The following is a 17,848-nucleotide window of genomic DNA, read 5'->3' on the forward strand; positions in this document are numbered from 1 at the left end:
TCTTTGAAGATTTGGAATTTAGGCTCTAGAGGCAAGTTGGTTGTTACATTTTCTCAGCAGCAGAACATTTGGCATCCCTATGAATGGACAAACCAATATTCTAACTACCAAAATAATCACAGCTTTAGGGGAAAAAAAAGCTACATAACAAATGGTAGTAGAACTTTTGATGACTTATAAAAATAGGAGGTTGCAATTTAAAAGACAGTAAAGAGAAAAGTGTTACAAAAAAAACAAGGGGACCATAGAAAAATTCTAAACTGTTTCTAAGCTATTTCTTTCTTTAAAATAGAAAGACTTTTAAAATCACATAATTGCCATATTTGCTATAGAAGCTTAGGGAAATCTGGAAAAAATGTACAGGAGAAAAACATTAAATCATCTATAGTTTTCTACCCTAAGGATAACTTCTGTGAAATCATTTCTATTTTCATTTTAGGAGAATAATATCAAATGAAATTGGAGATTCTTAGATTTATTTCATATAAAAGGAATATACTATCCCAGAGTAAGAGAGCTTGGTCATGTTGGACAGGCAAGAAGTGGTGACATATAAATCAGAAATGAGAAATAAAAGAGATTGGCATATAATAGAACTTGAAATATATTAGTGATTACTGTTAGAGGTATAATTGGGCTATTATTCAATTAAATATAATTCTTTTTGAAGATTTTCTCACCCATTAGCAAATACTATTTTGAAAATATTTATCTATGAAGCCAATAATATGTTTAAATATCCTGCATTATAGGTGGGATCCTTTACCCTCTGAGCCACCAGAGTAGTAAACAAGATACTTACCACTTTAGCTGTGAACTATTCTAAACTTGATAATAGAGCAATAGTGAATATACAAGATTGGACAGAGCTGTTTAAACTTCAGGCATTTCTCAGCTATTGTGGGAAAATTATAAGGAGACGATTAGCACTGACATTTTTCTCAAGACATTACTTCAAAACATTATATGGTGTAACAGAATGATCAGAAATCTTGAATAATTTTTTGTTATTGAAATACAATGATACTTCCCAAATTTCTTAACAAATTTCATATTTGATTCAATATGGTAGCCAACATGTTTGAACAGGGGCTAATGAACAGTCCCCAGACAAAAGAATTCATCCTTTTAATAAAAGTAATGGCACACCACTCCAGTACTCTTGCCTGGAAAATCCCATGGATGGAGGAGTCTGGTAGGCTGCAAGTCCATGGGTTTGCTAAGTCAGACATGACTGAGTGACTTCACTTTCACTTTTCACTTTCATGCATTGGAGAAGGAAATGGCAACTCACTGCAGTGTTCTTGCCTTGAGAATCCCAGGGACAGAGGAGCCTGGTGGGCTGCCGTCTATGGGGTCTCACAGAGTGGGACACGACTGAAGCGATTTAGCAGTAGCAGCAGCAATACATATAAACGGATGCTATTTGTGAATTAGAAACCTGAAAACAGTATTATAAGGGTAGAAATTGGGCTAATAAAATCCATGGCAATAGATGTTAAGATTTCCAAGGTTATAAACTCAGTTCTCTACTTAGCAAATTTTCTCATAATTTCTAACCAGAGATACCTTTCTTCTCTTGAAATTTCTATCTAACTTAACCTTCATAATACATATTTTTTACTTAATCATGTACTTTGTTACATATAGGGCATTTTATCTCACAAAATTCATTGAAAGCACTCCTAAGAACAAGAGTCATTCTATATACATTTTTTACTTCTACTCTCAATCACCACAAATATTTAACATGAATTTCTGAGTTATTTGTAAAGGATAAATTAAAAACTGAATGGATATTATAGTATAAATAAACTATTCAAGTATTTTTATGAAATTGTATTAAGAAATACATTTTGCTAAACTTTGATTATAATAGTAACAATTTACCTACATTATCTTGTCTTCTATCACATCCGAATCTTTGTTAAAGTAATATGATAAGTGATGAATTTATTAATTTATAGTTTTCCACATTCATTACAATTGCTATAAACATTCATTTCTTATATTGTCACACTCATAAATATTGGTATTTCATTGCATATTATATATGTATACACACATGTAAATATATGTGTATCTGTACATATAATATACCTATACACATGCATGTACTTATACCTTTCTTAAAATTCTAGCAGCTGCTGCCAGTTTTCTTAAAATGATATACTGAAAAAAAAATTTCAATAAGACTTTTCCCAAATACTATGCAAAATGATTGGTTTGGGGGAACTGAGAGACTTCTCGTGTGACTGTATTGCTCAATTTTGCAGTAGAACTGAGAATATGACAAATGTCATGGGCATAGAGAAACAGACCCATTTCTCATTCATGAGACTATAGATTGGCTGGATAGCCTGCTTCATGTTTCAGGCCTGCTTTACCCTTCTCTCATTTTGATCCAGTGACTCTCTTCCTAAGACAGGCTGGAAAAGTACAAGAGTCCAACACAAATTTCTTGTCTTGTTTAAATTCTCTGTTTGTACTACACAAACTAAGATTCCAATGGCAAAAATAAGTCCCATGGCCAAAGTGAATATCAGTGGAACAGGAACATATATTCATGGAAACTACAAAAATTGGTCTCAAGATAGAAGATGCTTATGCATAAATGAAAGCAAGAGGAACAGAAGAGTAAAGGACAGTTATTATTAATATATCCACTGTGGGGAAGACTCTTGTGAGTCCCTTGGACAACAAGGAAATCAAACCAGTCAATCCTAAAGGAAATAAATCCTGAATATCCATTGGAGTGACCGATGCTAAAGCTGAAGCTTCAATATTTTGGCCACCTGAGGCAAAGAGCCAATTCATTGGAAAAGACCCTGATGCTTGGAAAGATTGAGATCAAGAGAAGGTGATGACAGAGAAGATGGTAGGGTGGCATCAATGACTCAATGGACATGAGTTTGAGCAAACTCTGGTAGATAGTGAGAGACAGGGAAGCCTTCATGCTGTAGTCCATGGCATCCCAGAGTCAGACATGACTGAGTGACTGGAAAACAACTGCAATAAACTACACTCTTTTTGCCCCTGTGATTTAAATATAAAGCTACAATCAACTCCCTCTCATCCCCTGATCTATTTTTAAACCACAAATTTCACCAGTCAAAAAAAAAGTCACTACTATTGACTTAGTCGAGGAAATTGGTTTGCATTCTATCAAATGTTGAACATCATTAATCTACTCAGCCCCATGTTTAATCCTTGACCCCAAGTTATCAGCAACTTGCTTGGTCATTGACACTTTCTTATTTCCTAGCTTTCCAGTCTTATTACTCATTTCCATTGTTTGTAGACACCATCATCACCTTCCACTGTATTACTATATGTAGTGTAAACACTGGCCATATTCCCTCCTGGAGTTCTAAAATGCTGAACTGCTCCTCTCTGATCCTTCATAACCCTGCCAGAGTGATTGCCAGAGTCCAGCTCCAGCAGCCAGGGATTCAACTTGAAGAGATGGATGGTGTTTGCAATGATGATGTAGCCTCTGACTCATAGTATGGGACTACATGTGTATTTCAAGCTTCAGGTTCTCTTTTATACTTTGACAAAAGCATTAGGTCAGAGGTTTGACCCCACCCAGATTTACTGTACTTAACTTGTGATTGCATTGTAACTCATGCTACATTCCTCAGTTTATTTCTTATCTTTCTAAATCCTGTTTGCCCCTAGCATCTTAAGATGATTATCTTCTAAAAAGGCTTCTAGCTATTCCTAATTAATACTAAACCTTAAACTCAGCAAACTTCTTTTGCCATAAACATTCCCCTCACAAACAGGTTTCAGATAATAATCCTTCCCATGGCCTCAAGATGTGGCCTACTTGCTCATCCTGGGACATTCTTTGTAAAGATCCTTGCACAAATGACAATGGTTATTTTATAGATTATTTTCTGGGCACAATTGTAGAAGGCTTTGTGCTTTCCCATGCTTCTCTCAAGCACCTTAACATTCTTTCCAGCCAACTCAACTGAAGAAAGGAAAGAACAAGTCAGAATCACAAGGCCTAACTCCTTCATCCCTGGACTGTGCCTGTCAGATGAAGAGAGAGGGTTGGGGCCATGCCTTTTTGTCAGTAATGTCTAACGTGGCTCCCGACAAGTGATTATTCAATAAAGCAAATGCAAGCATTCCATATTTGCATACAATTCAGAGCATTTTATACAGCATGCAAAGCTCGTCCTTGTCTTGCTTTTTTCTCTAACTTCATTTCTCACACCTACTGATGCATATGATCATTCATAATTGGACAGACTATAAAAGTTTTATTCTATAAGATTTTTCAAACCTTCACATATATAATTTATTTTTTACCTATGTATAGAATTTCATTATACTTATTTTTTACTTAACTAAATTCTACGTACTTCATTTCTTTCAAGTCCTAGCTCAGGTATGATTGTTTCTAGGCCGCATTTCTAACTGCTGCACTCAAATCTAACTATTGCACTATAAATTTGAAAAAAATTTCCCATTTCCTTCGTTTGTTTGAAATCCTGTTGACCAACATTGTGTTTCCTAACTTGATTCCTGGAATATGATACATAGTAAAGGTTAATAGGATAAATTAACTGTTAAGTTTTAAAATTCTTTGATCCCTATTTTTATATATACCTAAATTTTGCTAAAAGTAATTAATAGAGTATCATAAAAGTTGAAGTCTATACTGGTTCATACTGAGAAATTACTATTTTCTGGATGTTAGGCAGAAATTATTTACTCAAAATGAAAACAAGCAATATAAATATAGATCTGGTTTTTTTTTTAATTTCTAGAAATAAATAGGCTTGCTAAATAAGGCAAATTAATTTTTTTAAGTTTCAGATACCCTACTTGATCTACAGAAAGTGCAATATAGAAATTATGAGTAAATAGATCTTTATACACAGTGTTCAGAGCAGATTTGAAGGACACCTAATAAGCCTATAGACCTAAAACAGAGTCAACACTAAAATCACATAATTAATAAAAATCTTAGGAATTATATGAATATCCTTTCTATTTGAGGACAACATTGAACACTAACTATATTCTTCTCCATATTATCTCATAGATGTACAGATACACAATATAAAATAAATTCCTGAAGTCTCTTTTGTAATTAGCATTGTGGAATAAGTAAAATAAACTGTATGACTGTGTTTCAGGAAATTACACACAGAGTATTTTTATCTTTTAAATAATATTGAACATTTTCAAATTTAAGATAATTTACATTTTTTGGCTTAAGTTTGGCTATGCATAGTATTGTCTTTGTCAGTGTAACCTAGCCTAAAGAATGTTTTAATTTATTCCAAACTTGCTAGGATATACTGTGGAGCCACTTTTCAACAGAAAATCAGACGTTCTTCCATCTAAGATTTAGGAACCAGTATTCCAATAAAAGATAAAGTCCTAATCCTGATGAAATAACTTCAAGAGAAGAAAGAATGATTAAGATTTAGTCAAGGTCTTTGTTTTAGGAGCCTGGGTAGACATAGGCTGGGTTGGGAGTCTAGGACCCAGCCTGATGTTGAAGCAGCTTCCCAAAATCCAATAATGCCCTTTTTCCAGGTGCTTTGGCAAGCAGAAAGACTGGCTGGCTCATAATTTTGAAAGAGTCACTAAAGAGCCATAATCTAGAAAGATACATTACATTGCATCTGCCACAAACTACTCCAATCTCAGGGGAAAAGACAGCTTAAAATGACCCTGTAGTCCCAAGCAGGCAAATGGGAGGCTGCAGGTTGACATCTGATACTGCGTTTTCTTCTTATATTTATCACAGTCACAAAGGGAGTACTCTTTCTCTTTCCTTCCTTCTCTCTATCTGTCTAGTTTTTAAAAATGGTAAAATTTTATTCAAACTTAAAGCAGATTATAAAGAAATGAATACTGTCCATAAATTTTGCATCAAGAACAAAAACCATTCAGCAATGTGCACATACACACAAAGGCATTAATTATTTCCCCTCTCTTTATTGTGATTACTACCTGTATTTTTTACTTCTCCAGTTTAAACATTCTAAGGAAAATATGGAGATATTTCTTAATACATCAAAATCATCTTAAAGGAACACAAAACGTGATAAGGCAAAGATCTCACAAAATCCTATAAAATGAACATATTTAACCCAAGTAAAAATTTATATACAGTGTGTATGTGTGCTCAGCCATGTCCAACATTTTGTGATCCACAATGAAGAAAATTAAATTTAAATAGTTTTTCATGAAAGAAAGAAACACAGTGGGAGAAAAGGCATAATTTTTAAATAGTTTCATATTCAAAATGCCTTTTGCAGACAAATCAGATGTTCAAAATGATAAATTAATATTTTAGATTATTCACTTAGTGGCCTGAAAATATAAGTGAAAGATTGCTGGAAAACTGAACAGTATTCACAGGCATAAAGTAGATGTGAAGTTTACTAAATAAGAGTATTTTAATATTTAGTAATTTACTTTTCTCCTCAGGAAGCAGTAACAGCTTACAAAGATATTGACATTTAACTCATTTCAATTCAGTTCAGTTCAGTCACTCAGTCATGCCCAGCTCTTTGCAACTCCATGAACCACAGCACGCCAGGCCTCCCTGTCCAACACCAACTCCCAGAGTCCACTCAAACCCATGTCCATTGAGTCAGTGATGCCATCCAACCATCTCATCCTCTATCGTCCCCTTCTCCTCCTGCCCTCAATCTTTCCCAGCATCAGGGTCTTTACCAATGAGTCAACTCTTCGCATCAGGTGGCCAAAGTATTGGAGTTTCACCTTCAACATCAGTCCTTCCAATGAATACACAGGAATGATCTCCTTTAAGATGGACTGGTTGGATCTCCTCGCAGTCCAAGGGACTGTGAAGAGTTTTCTCCAGCACCACAGTTCAAAAGCATCAATTCTTCAGTGCTCAGCTTCCTTCACAGTCCAACTCTCACATCCATACATGACCACTGGAAAAACCATAGCCTTGACTAGACGGAACTTTGTTGGCAAAGTGATGTCTCTGATTTTTAATGTGCTGTCTAGGTTGGTCATAACTTTCCTTCCAAGGAGTAAGTGTCTTTTAATATCATGGCTGCAATAACCATCTGCAGTGATTTTGGAGCCCAGGAAAATAAAGCCAGCCACTGTTTCCACTGTTTCCCCATTTATTTGCCATGAAGTGATGGGACCAGATGCCATGATCTTAGTTTTTTGAATGTTGAACTTTAAGCCAACTTTTTCACTCTCCTCTTTCACTTTCATAAAGCTGCTCTTTAGTTTTTCTTCACTTTCTGCCGTAAGGGTTGTGTCATCTACCTATCTGAGGTTACTGATATTTCTCCCAGCAATCTTGATTCCAGCTTGTGTTTCTGCCAGCCCAGCGTTTCTCATGATGTATGCTGCATATAAGTTAAATAAGCAGGGTGACAATATACAGCCTTGACATACTCCTTTTCCTATTTGGAACCAGACTGTTGTTCCATGTCCAGTTCTAACTGTTGCTTCCTGTCCTGCATACAGATTTCTCAAGAGGCAGGTCAGGTGGTCTGGTATTGCCATGTCTTTCAGAATTTTCCACAGTTTATTGTGATCCACACAGTCAAAGGCTTTGGCATATTCAATAAAGCAGAAATAGATGTTTTCCTGGAACTCTCTTGCTTTTTCCATGATCCAGCGGATGTTGGAAATTTAATCTCTGGTTCCTCTGCTTTTTCTAGAACCAGCTTGAACATCTGGAAGTCCATGGTTCACATATTGCTGAAGCCTGGCTTGGAGAATTTTGAGCATTAGTTTATTAGCCTGTGAGATGAGTGCAATTGTGCAGTAGTTTGAGCATTCTTTGGCATTGCCCTTCTTTGGGATTGGAATGAAAACTGACCTTTTCTAGTCCTGTGGCCACTGCTGAGTTTTCCAAATTTGCTGGCATATTGAGTGCAGCACTTTCACAGCATCATCATTCAGGATTTGAAATAGCTCTACTGGAATTCCATCATGTCCACTAGCTTTGTTTGTAGTGATGCTTCCTAAGGCCCACTTGAGTTCACATTCCAAGATGTCTGGCTCTAGGTGAGTGAATCAAGGCAAACTGAAAGTGGTCAAACAGGAGATTACAAGAGCTAAAATCGATATTCTAGGAATCAGCAAACTAAGATTAACGGGAATGGGTGAATTTAACTTAGATTACCATTATATCTACTACTGTGGGCAGGATTCCCTTAGAAGAAATGGAGTAGCCATCATAGTCAACAAAAGTGTCTGACATGCAGTACTTGAATGCAATCTCAAAAATGACAGAACGATCTCTGTTTGTTTCCAAGGCAAACCATTCAATGTCATGATAATCCAAGTTTATGCCCTGACCAGTAATGCTGAAGAAGCTGAAGTTGAACGGTTCTATGAAGACCTACAAGACCTTTTAGAACTAACACCCAAAAAAGATGTCCTTTTCATTATAGGGGACTGGAATGCAAAAGTAGGAAGTCAAGAAACACCTGGAGTAATAGGCAAATTTGGCCTTGGAGTACAGAATGAAGCAGGCCAAAGGCTAATAGAGTTCTGCCAAGAGAACTCATTTCAATAAAAAATTGAATATTTATCTTTTATATTACCATAACAAGTATGGTTTAAAATGTGTAGCACAGAATTTAAAGATGTATTAAGTTAATCTAGGTATTTTCATAAAACATAATAATTTTTGCTGAGGTAATTTTTTTGTTATTGTATTTAGAAGTGTTAAAATCTCTGGAACTCCCTGGTAGTCTAATGGTTAGGACTTGGCACCTTCTCTGCCAGGGTTTGTGTTTTGTTCCTGGTGAGAGAAATAAGATCCTCAAGCCAAGTGGTGAGGTAAAAAAAAAAAAAAAAAAAGTTAAAATCTCTAAAGTTCAGCAAAAGTTTTATACACCATTATTTAGCATATATGCTATTAAAAAAAAACATAAAACATGATTGACACTTTTTAATTTTTCTGCATTAAATTCCTTAGAAAAATGTCCACAAAATATTTTAATATCAGAAATGTGTACTTAGTTATAATAACGAACTCAACAAATTAAGAACAGAGCAATGATGAAAAGTAGTTTTTTATGAAAGTCAATGGGCAAAGTAAAAGTGCTCAGGAAATCTTAAAAGACAGTATTAATTTCTCCTTCAAATGAATTTCAAAGTACAGCGATATAAATTGCTCATGTCAAAGTATACAGAAATCTCATTTTGAAAAACTTCATTATTAGATCATTGATTATCTTTGTCATAAAGGAATTGACTAACAAAAAACACTTCTGGATTTCTTCTTACTATCTTGAGACTTTCCATTTCAATATGTTTAATAAATGCTGAACGTGGAGGCTAACACTGAAGTTAAATCACTAAACCTTTTAAAACCTAATCACTAAGAAACCTTAAAGATTTGTCCCAAATAGTTTCTTGTGCTATAGATTTTACTAAACGCACTGGTAATTCGAAACCTGTGTCAATTTTAAAGACAGTCTGATTTTTTGCATTTTGATAAATAATGACTTGTATTATCTCATACTGTTAAGTCAAATACTTATGCTTTAATTTCTTAACATGTTAGTTATATTTTTTAAATAAATGAACCAAAATTTTTACTTATGATAAACCCCTGGACATTGACTGTAATCTGGTTATAATTCTGCAAGCATTACCTATTGTTTATATTTATCATAGAGCAAATATATTTTAAATACAGTGGAATTCCATTTCTCAAATAGCAGATCAGCAAAATCCTAAATTTGGCAATATAGACTAAAGAACCCTGACTAATACAATTTTGAGACAAGATTGTGAATAATTCACTATAATTTGACTGTAATGTTTCTAACATTTTCAAAAACTGTGATAGTTGAAGAGTCTAGACTTTGTAACTATGTTCCAGTTATCTCCTGCTGGTGGAGCACTGGTGATTACACTAAACTGACTTTAGATTCAAGACATGAAATTCCAAGCATCTAACTAAAAAAATTTTTTTTTCCAGGATGATTTCTGCCCAGCCTATTCCCTGGTTTGAGGGGATGGAAAACCAATGTATCATAAACACTGTGCCTCATTAAAATCTGTGGAAAAAATGGCTATTGTTTAAAAAATTATGTATGATTTAGTTTAAAAACCATATTAATGTCAAAAGGCACATTTTCAAATATAGTAGAATGTAAGTATTTCTAGTATTCTAAGGTGTAAACGTATCAATATATTTTTCGCAGAAAATGATTCAGCAAGTGTATAAAATTTGCTTACAGCTACATTTTATTCAAGGCTACAGTACAAAATAATTCAATAATCATTCTCGATAAATTTGGCCAAAATTAAGCATCAGAGAACCTGGGTGTTGAAAGCAGATACCAAGAAAAAATAGAAGGACAGTAGGTTTAATGGTGAACTTACCTATAAAAACATAAAAATGAGAGCAGGAGTAAGCTGGGGAAGCCTTCATAAATCATTCAAGTCTGTCAGTGTTTGCAGTGCAAGGGGGAAGGAGGACAAATTGGGTAGCTAAGCAGATAAGCGTCAGATTTCAACACAGCTCTGAGGAAGTCTCAGCCAGACCAACTGTAACGCAGGTGCAGTTTGCCCATGGAAGACTCACAAATTGAGCACAAATGTCAGTCACAGACTGAGGGCACTTTGGAAAGCTTGGCCTCTGATCAAATGTATTGGGAAATCCTGAAGACATAGCAGTGGGGTAGCTGTTGGATATGTGTAGTCTTCAGAGTTTATTGGCAATTTCTTGTAGAGAACTGAATTGCATTCTACTATGGCTATGAAACATTTACTCATTAATATGTAGAAACATAAAGCATCTGATAGAGATGTCTAATGAGTGCCATGTCTCACCTTAACTGCAGCTGAGTTGGTTAAAAAATGTGTAACTATTTGATTTTTTCACATTCATATTATACAAAGCAAGGGTTCTCAAGTTTTTTTGTTTAGTTTTTTCTTTGTTTTTAATTTTATAGACCACCTTTGAGAGGCAATTGATTCCATGAACAACCACAGATGTATTTATTTTTACAATATTAATCACATGACAACTATCTTAGTTTTAACACTTCAAAAAATGCCTTTCATGAGGAAACAACTGATTGAGTATGGTCTGTTTTATATTAAATATCTGAAATGTATTATCAACCCCTTCAATATGCTAAAATATGAACAATTATGTGTATTAACATAACTTTGCATTATGCATAACTAGCATTATGCACGGAGAAGGCGGTGGCACCCCACTCCAGTACTCTTGCCTGGAAAATCCCCTGAATGGAGGAGCCTGGTAGGCTGCAGTCCATGGCGTCGCGAAGAGTCGGACATGACTGAGCGACTTGACTTTCGCTTTTCACTTGCATGCATTGGAGAAGGAAATGGCAACCCACTCCAGTGTTCTTGTCTGGAGAATCCCAGGGAAGGGGGAGCCTGGTTGGCTGCCATCTATGGGGCCGCACAGAGTCGGACACGACTGAAGCGACTTAGCAGCAGCAGCAGCAGCAGCAGCAGCAGCAGCAGCAGCAGCAGCAGCAGCAGCAGCAGCAGCAGCAGCAGCAGCAGCAGCAGCAGCAGCAGCAGCATTATGCATAACACATAACTAGCATTAGTGTAACTTTGCCAATCATCTTGTGAATCTTTGTCTTGACAATTACCTTGCTTACATAGATATGATCATTATTGTACCTAATGAAGCATTTTATTTTTTTTAGCTTAAGGAAAAATATCCACATTAGGGCTAGTATTATAGTCATCATGTGATCACTGTAGGTTTTCCAAATGCTTAGTAGTAAGCCAATAGATATTTCCAATGTATTTTCAAGCATTAAGTTTTATGATAATTTTGTTTACTTTTAAAAAATATGTCTCTAAATAGAGAATAACGAAACCATTTCATTTTGCCTGCTTGAAAGGTTAAGGGTGCATTTCTGGCATAATCTAGATGATCAAGTGAGCTCAGAATACTCAGTATTTGCTTAATGCGGAACTATTTTTTCTTTAAATTTCAGTTTGCATTCTGTAATTCTATAGATCAAAAAAGTAGATGTTCTTAGAATGCAAAATATCAAAATCATCTTATTTTTCTTTTTTTGATAACAATGTTTTTTTGATACCTAAATGTGTTTTTAAATTGCTATTATTCATAGTTTAATAGCAAATTGAATAGTTGCTTTACAATGTTGTATTAGTTTCTACTGTATAACAAATTGAATTAGCTAAATGTTTACATATGTATGGGCTTCCCAGGTGGTACTAGTGGTACAGAACCTGCCTACCAATACAGGAGATGTATGAGATGCGGTTTGATCCCTGGGTTGGGAAGATTCCCTAGAGGGGCACATGGTGACCCACTCCAGTATTCTCACCTGGAGAATCCCCATAGACAGAGAAACTTGGTAGGCTACAGTCCATAGGGTCGCAGAGTCAGACACGACTGAAATGACTTAGCGTGCGCGCGCGCGCGCGCACACACACACACACACACACACACACACACACACTCCCTCTTGGGCCTCCCTCTTGGGCCTCCCTCCTACCCCCCGTGCCACCCATCTAGGTCATCACAGAGCACCAAGATGAGCTTCCTATGCTTTATAGCAGGTTCCAGCTAGCTATATTGATCCTAATCTTCCAATTTGTCCTTTTCTCCCTTCCCCCAGCCCCTGTTCATATATCTGTTCTCTAAGTCTGCATTTCTATTCCTGCCCTGGAAATAGGTCCATCTGTGCCATTTTTCTAGTCTACATATATACATTAAATTACCCTTTTAAGAATAAATTGGACTTTGCTTATATCATTTATCAGTTACTGTACTTTTGATACTTCCTAACATCCACTTTGGTTTATTAATGTTTAAAATCTAATTAATAGTATTTTGTTTTTTGTATTTAATTATGAAGAAAGAGTAATTTTATCAGTCATGTGTGACATAATTAAAATATTATCTTAACAGGAATGAGCCATAGATTTATCCAAGTCCCATCCCACTTGAACATTCATGTTAATGTTGATAAAAACCAATGAAATACTGTAAAGCAATTATCCTTCAATTAAAAATAAACAAATAAAATGTTACCTCAATCCAGCAGAAACTTGATATGGAGCACTTATGATCATAGGTGATATAAATGAATTACATATGTATGTAATTAGTGTATATTATAATTAGTATAATTACAATATAACATTTTGATTATAATTATTATAATTATTACTGGTATAATATTTATACATATGCATTTATTCCCTATATATGGATCTATGAGATATACATGGATCCATATATCTAAGACATATCATGTCCTCACATAGTTATAATCTTTTTTTGGTGAGAGAACCAGAAATCTAACCTCATAGGAAATGTCCAGTATACAATATGGTACTATTGACTGTAACCTTCATGTTGTACATTGGATCTCTAGACTCACTCATCCTGTATAACTGCAGTTTCACACCCTTTGACCATGCCTCCATTTGCCCACCTCCTAACCACTAGTAACCGCCATTCTATACTCTACCTCTACTCAACTTTTTAAGATTCCATATATATGGCTTATTTCACTTCACCTAATATCTTCCAGATTGTTTCAACAAACAACCTGAATTCTGAATATAGTATGATTATTGTATAGATTGACTTCAAAGCATAGTAGGACATTATTGGACACATAATATTGACTCTTCTGATGGGACCACCTTTTATTTGTGTGTGTGTGTGTGTATTTAGGATAATGCTTCCAAAATCAAAACAGACATTGTCAAATTAAGTAGGCAAGGCTTAACCAGACATTTTATCCACTTCTTCTCTAAAATGTTATTTTAATGCAAGAAAGAAGAAACGTTTTTCATTTTTAAAGATATGAATGTTACTTGGAAAGAATATTATCATTCCTTAGGAAGTGACCTTATTAAAAAAAAAAATCCCACTTTCCTTTCAGACTTAAGTACTCCATGTTGTCACTTTTTTTGTGTGGGGATGAAGAAACGAGGGAGGTATTGTCTTTAGCAGTGCACATGTGGTCTTAGTCAGAATGCAAATCATGTAGACCATTGTCTTGTATGTTGATGCTGTAAAACTGAGAGTTCTGAGTTTAGTAACAAAATCTGTCCATGAAGGAAAAAACAAAATATGGGCACTATTATTAAGCACTCACTCTGGCATAGTCCAAGCTTTGTTTTTATTTTGTTGATAGATTTGAAAACATCACAGGCTGCAAAAACAATAGGACTAACATTTTCATCATGCATATTATATTAGCCGCATTGTTTAAAACAACAAAAAGTACTGCTTGGAGGCCAATTATGGAGATCACAGTCCATACAAACTAATTGCAGCATACTCTTTAGATCTCACTGTTTCCAAAAATAATAAATATGCTGAGAGCAAATAGAAAATGTAAATGATCAAAAGAAAAAGATAAAAATAATACCCCCAAATCCTCATCAGACATCTAAAATTTTCTCCTGGAAAAATGCAGTTTGTATATAATTGTATATCCAAAACCAAATAACCAAAAGAGATTGTAAATGTATTCTTTTGTTTTAAATTTCAGTTCAGTTCAGTCACTCAGTAGTGTCCAACTCTTTGCAACCCCATGAATTGCAGCACGCCAGGCCTCCCTGTTCATCACCAACTCCCGGAGTCCACCCAAACCCATGTCCATCGAGTTGGTGATGCCATCCAACCATCTCAACCTCTGTCTTCCCCTTCTCCTCCTGCCCTCAGTCTTTCCCAGCATCAGGGTCTTTTCCAGTGAGTCAGCTCTTCGCATCAGGTGGCCAAAGTATTGGAGTTTCAGCTTCAACAACAGTCCTGCCAATGAACACCCAGGACTGATCTCCTTTAGGATGGATTGGTTGGATCTCCTTGCAGTCCAAGGGACTCTCAAGAGTCTTCTCCAACACCACAGTTCAAAAGCATCAATTCTTCGACACTCAGCTTTCTTCGCAGTCCAACTCTCACATCTATACATGACCACTGGAAAAACAATAGCCTTGACTAGACGGACCTTTGTTGGCAAGGTAATGTGTCTGCTTTTAAATATGCTGTCTAGGTTGGTCATAACTTTCCTTCTAAGGAGTAAGCATCTTTTAATTTCATGGCTGCAGTCACCATCTTCAGTGATTTTGGAGCCCAGAAAAATAAAGTCAGCCACTATTTCCCCATCTATTTGCCATGAAGTGATGGGAGCAGATGCCATGATCTTAGTTTTCTGAATGTTGAGCTTCAAGCCAACTTTTTCACTCTCCTCTTTCACTTTCATCAACAGGCTCTTTAGTTCTTCTTCACTTTCTGCCATAAGGGTGATATAATCTGCATATCTGAGGTGATTGATATTTCTCTTGGCAATCATGATTCCAGCTTGTGCTTTCTCCAGTTTTAAAGGGCTTCCCTGGTGTGTCAGAGGTTAAAGCATCTGCCTCCAATGCGGGAGACCCGGGTTCGATCCCTGGGTTGGGAAGATCCCCTAGAGAAGGAAATGGCACCCCACTCCATTATTCTTGCCTGGAGAATCCCATGGACTGAGGAGCCTGGTGGGCTGCAGTCCACGGGGTCACAAAGATTCAGACACGACTGAGTGACTTAAAAAAAAAAATGCCAAAACTCTTTTTTTTTTTTCCCCTCTCTTGTTTTGACCCATTAAATTCTTCAATTTTTGCTAAGCATTTTACTGACTGTTTTTGTGTTCATCTTTGGAGTATTTCAAACATATGGGGTTAGATTGTGTGTTTATTACTGTTTAAAAACAGTGTTATCTGTTAATATTCTTGAAGTATTCATTTCTATCTTTGGAAAAGGATTTTTATCCAATAAAATTTTCATATTTGAAAGTAAATATTAAAAGGCTGATCATTTCAGAATCATCGCTTCATTGTATATTAACCAAATTGCTTTTGTGTGTTGTTGTCATTGCTGTCACGTCTGCCTCTTTGCGACCCCATGAAGTTTAGTATGCCAGGCCAGCCAATCTCATTCCCTGTCTCCCCCTTCTCCTGCAGCCCTCATTCTTTCCCAATCAGGGTCTTTTCCAATAAGTCAGTTGTTCCCATCAGGTGGCCAAAGTATTGGAGCTTTAGCTTCAGTATCAGTTCTTCCAATAAATATTCAGGGTTCATTTTCCTTAGGATTGACTGATTTGATCTCATTGGTGTCCGAAGGGGCTCTTAAGAGAGTCTTCTCCTGCCGGGAGCCAGTGTGAGGAACTCTGCCCGTGGCAAAGGTCATGAGGAAGGAGGCTCGGCATACACAAAGGCGGGAACGAGCCTCAGGAGACCTGTTCCTGAGCATCTACCCCCAAAACCAGAGTCTGCCTACTTTACTGCTTTATGCTCTCACCTACACCTCTGACTTTATGGGGGGCTGTCCCCCACCACCTCTCTCAGATAAGGAGTTAACTTACAGCTCCAGTTAATAAAAATTCCTGGGCATGACAAGAGTGTTTCAACTTACAAACTCCTCTGAAAGTTCTGTAGCTTGCCTGATAGGTTCATCTGGCCACAGGTGATTGTTCACAGCCTCCCAAAAGTGAGAGGCACGAGATACTTTAAACTTTCTAAATACAGACTCTTTTGAGAAGTTAGAAAATTATTAGTATAGTATTAGTGGTGAAGAGTTTTCATTTGTTAGGCCAATATTTGCTGCCAAGTCTCCATATTCCCTACCCTTATACACATAAACGAGTATAACTAGCATATAGGAGAAATAGGTATTAACCTCTGATATTAATCATGTTAAACTTTAGGCTAACTAAATTCCTTTCTTAATTGTAACCCACTGCACCTTCACCCTATAGGAATGCAACTTTATCTGGTGCCTGGTTTAAGAACAATCACCTCTGGAGAAAATAAGTTTTCTGGTTGACTGACCCTTATCAGAAAGAAAGGGCCATAAAATGTTAGCAGCCCCCTGGCCATAAGATGATGTAAAGCCACCTAAGACCTTTTGTTTACATTTATATGAAGCACCTGATTTTGATAAAGGTCAGGTCTGCTGACCCCACATGACTTTGTGTTCTATCTCTATGTACAACAAAAAGTATATAAGCCAACCTGGAAAATAAAGGAAACGGATCAGTTCCTGGAAAGACTGATCTCCTCATGTCATTCTTTCTCTCATTTTCTAGCTGAATTCCCATCTGGAGCGTGGATGCCTGCCAAGCCTGCTAATTATGCCTGGGCTTCTAAGATCTGACTGGGGAGGCCTTAGTGTCTCCTCTCCTTTGGGAGAATGAAAAGATGCCTGTGGCCTACGTAGGTGGTGCAAACCTTTTTTCTCGAGGTTTTATTGGTATTCCACGTAAACCAAGTTATTCAGCCTCTTTTTCTCCACTAATTTTCCTACTACACTATTCTTTTCTAATCTGTTTTTATATCTGTAATTAAATAAGTTCTTTCCTAGGACACCGACTCCATCCCCCCTTTGAATTACCCTGGATCCACCCGGGCTGGACCCCGGCATTCTCCAGTACCACAATTGAAAGCATCAGTTTCTCAGTGCTCAGCCTTCTTTATGGTCCAACTCTCAAATCTGTACATGACTACAGGAAAAACCATAGCTTCAACTATAAAGACCTTTGTCAGCAAAGTGATGTCTGTGTTTTTTAATACACTGTCTAGGTTTGTCAAAGCTCTTCTTCCAAGGAGCAAGTATCTTTTAATTTCATGGCTGCACTTTAAATTTCATGGCTGCAGTCATCACCATCTGCAGTGATTTTTGAAGACCATGAAAATAAAATCTGCCTCTTTTCCCACTTTTCCCCCATCTATTTGCCATGAAGCAATGGAACCAGATTCCAAGATCTTAGTTTTTTGAACATTGTGTTTTAATCCAGCTTTTCTCTCTCCTCTTTCACCCTCATTACTGAATTTTTATCAGGTA

Source organism: Ovis canadensis, chromosome 10 (genome assembly GCF_042477335.2).
Source record: "Ovis canadensis isolate MfBH-ARS-UI-01 breed Bighorn chromosome 10, ARS-UI_OviCan_v2, whole genome shotgun sequence".
Taxonomy (NCBI): Eukaryota; Metazoa; Chordata; class Mammalia; order Artiodactyla; family Bovidae; genus Ovis; species Ovis canadensis.